Source organism: Sinocyclocheilus anshuiensis, unplaced genomic scaffold (genome assembly GCF_001515605.1).
Source record: "Sinocyclocheilus anshuiensis isolate Anshui unplaced genomic scaffold, SAMN03320099.WGS_v1.1 scaffold166, whole genome shotgun sequence".
In the NCBI taxonomy this organism is placed as follows: Eukaryota; Metazoa; Chordata; class Actinopteri; order Cypriniformes; family Cyprinidae; genus Sinocyclocheilus; species Sinocyclocheilus anshuiensis.
This window is the reverse complement of record NW_015546050.1, coordinates 205,156-208,189: the sequence shown is the minus strand read 5'-3', so window position 1 is coordinate 208,189 and position 3,034 is coordinate 205,156. Positions and strand designations below refer to the sequence as shown.

Here is a 3,034-nt window from a genome sequence, read left to right as displayed (position 1 = left end):
AAAAAGATTAACCCAGTAACTTTGTTTTGGTAAGACTTTTCTGCAAGCGTCTGAGAAAACGAGTGCGTCTGATTTCGCTCCCTTGGTGACGTGGCAAAGGGATCTCATTTTAATATTACCGCCCCTTAATCTGTAAGTTTCCACCCACGGCGCCGTCATTTGATTACGCAAGCGACAACGGTGTACCAGCTCTAATGCCATTGCGAAAGTTTGAGCAAAGCATGCTAACTGTTCTGTGTTTGGCTGCACAGACGAGCACAGAACACTGTTTAGAGTCCCAGCCTCAGAGGAGACAAGAGAGCAGTGGATTTATTGATTTATTTACTGTATATTGCTGCTGCCACACAGATCTAAAATAAACATGCGATTTATTTCCCAGCTATTTACCTTCACAGACATAACCCACTGTTTTTGTAACTCGTGTGTTTTTAACGTAAACTTGTGTGTGAAAGAGAACTTAGTTTAGTACTCACGCGCTGTGACAGCCGCTTTCTGTGCGTGTGCACTCAGAAAACCGTATATCAGAAGTTCAAACTCATATGGTTTAAAACGCATGATTTCAGCGCGATAAACATGATAATCAGAACCAAAACAGATGTTTTTAGCAGGTACGAGCTGTAAAGGCGCAGCTCTATTCTGGAAAAGGGGGCGGGGAGCAGCAGCTCATTTGCATTTAAAGAGACAGGCACGAAAACAGCATGTTTCTGCTTCCACTCAAAATAGGCATTTTCAAAATGATATAATAAATGATCTGTGGAGTGTTTTGAGCTGAAACTTCACAGACGCATTCTGGGGACACCAGAGACATATATTACATATTGTAAAAAGGGGCATAATATGTCTCCTTTAAAGCAAGCTAGATTTCCCCAAGAAAATACTAGTGCTGCTTTTGGACAATAATCCAGAGGAAAGCCAATGGAATGGAGAGTCACCATGAATGCTAATCATTTGATCATTCCTCCTCATTGCACACGCAAAACGCTGGCAATTAGTATCAGATAATTATGCAAGAACATTAGCAACATAAAATAAAAATGGTTGCAAGAGTAGTTAGTTGACACGCTCTTTAAGTGACAGTCGTACCCGGAGCAGATCCGATCAGTCGTCCGGAGAGATCCGCGCCGGGAAGCCGTTTCTTCAGGATGGGGACGATCTTCTCGTCGAAGTACTCCATGGCCATGGAGGATATGTCTCGCAGCTCCTGCAGCACCTCGTGAGCTCTCTGCGGCGCGCGTGTGGAGTTCACATACCGCAAAACACGATAAATCTCATCGATCACCTACGGGAGGCAGAAAACAACACTGTCAAATCACCTGGGTCTTTCATTGTCATTTACAATGTGATTTATCTTGGCATGATATGACTCCTTTTTGTTTGCACGAAAAAAAAGAAAGACAAAACAGAATATGCACAGATAACAACAGTAATTATTCAGACGAACATCTGTCTCCCTCTCAGACCACACAACACCCTTATTTTGGTGTCAAGACCAAAATATCTATCTTTTTGGCTTAAATAACAGTGATCTAAAATGCACGACTCTATGTATTATACACAGGTCAATAGCATGACGACTCGTCGACTGGGCTTCTGTTCAAGCAGCACTTACCAACTAATTCTGTTTCTTAAAACCGGCTGATTAATTAAGGGCCTTTCTGGAAAAACAGCCACTAGAAATTTACCAGAAAGCTACAGAGTGAGCAGTGTTTTTCATTTGTTAAATTTAACTAGTTCTTACTCATTAAACAGAATGAATGCCAAGGGTTCTCGCAGACTTGCATATATAATTTGCTTGTGACTCTTAACTCTCTTTCACACAGAATCATTCGCTCTAAACCCAAGTGAACACCGTCGTGTGAGATCTTATGCATCAGAGTATTATGAACCTGGCCAGTCTAGTGCTGGAACTGCTAAACATTTTGCTGAAGTCTTTATGCATTTCAAATTAAATATCTTTATGCCTTTCGGTAGGACTGAATGATTTTGGGGTAAGAAATTCTAATTGCAATTTTTCTGATAGAAATTGTGACCGTGAATTAGTAATATGAACAAAAACATCGGAAATTAGTGCTGAGATTTATGACAAAATTAACTACAACGACTTAATCATGAGAACACTTTCAAACCTTTAAAATAAATGAAAGAGCCTTTAGGTTTGCTGTGCTTGTTTGTAGGCTACACAAAATGATTGATTGCAAATCAAAGTACGATAAGATAAATATATATAACTTATATTTCTGTTTTTTAGACATCCAGACAGGAAAAACAGAACAAAACAACCCGCTAAAAACATCACACTCTGCTACCAGCAGAAATAGCTGCTTTTATTGAAGGGTTTTGGTTGTAAATCTCCTCGTCCTGATGGCAGCACATCACAGTGTTCTTCTGTCACACAAATGACAAACACCTGTGATTTGCATTCATTGCTGCAGGCCTTAACAGGCCTTTGCATAACTCCCTCTGAGCTTTTGCATTTCCTCAAGAAAGATTTGTTTTGAATTTAGACACACCCTACAAGATTACCCGACTACAATGTTCTTTATTGCTTGGATTACTTTCAGATTACTAAAGATATTACGGCTGATTTTACCAGATGATCCCTCACTGGACGTCCTTCAGAATGCTCACTGTAGAATGAACGAAGCCATCCTACAAGCTCACAGAAGAACCTGACTGTCTGGTTGATGCCACTTAAGGACAGGTTTGAAAAACAAGCCTGTGTTCCTCTGACCATCTCAAGATGACAACACAACACCGGAGGTTTGCTTTTGCATCTTCTGATTGTGTGGAACATCAAAGGAAATCATTAGGGCCTTTTCATAGTACCAGAACTAATTGTGGAACTACCCACTTTTTGGCGTGTTCGCACCGCCGGAACTGGGTGCGATTTTAGTACCGGACTGCCTTTTTCGAGAACCAAATTAGCTCCTACTCCGGAGCAGGGTCTAACCAGCACAACTGGTACTAATCGTGACGTAAGTAGACATTGATTGGCCAAACGCGTACGAAAACGCCCTCACCCGCCATGATTTAA

At 41.0% G+C, this 3,034-nt stretch overlaps 1 protein-coding gene across 1 annotated transcript in view; it reads right to left on the bottom strand.

Moving 5' to 3' along the window:
• The window catches only part of fbxo28 (F-box protein 28), an 11,267-nt gene that overhangs the window by 2,021 nt on the left and 6,212 nt on the right, over positions 1 to 3,034 (bottom strand). The window lies entirely within an intron of this gene.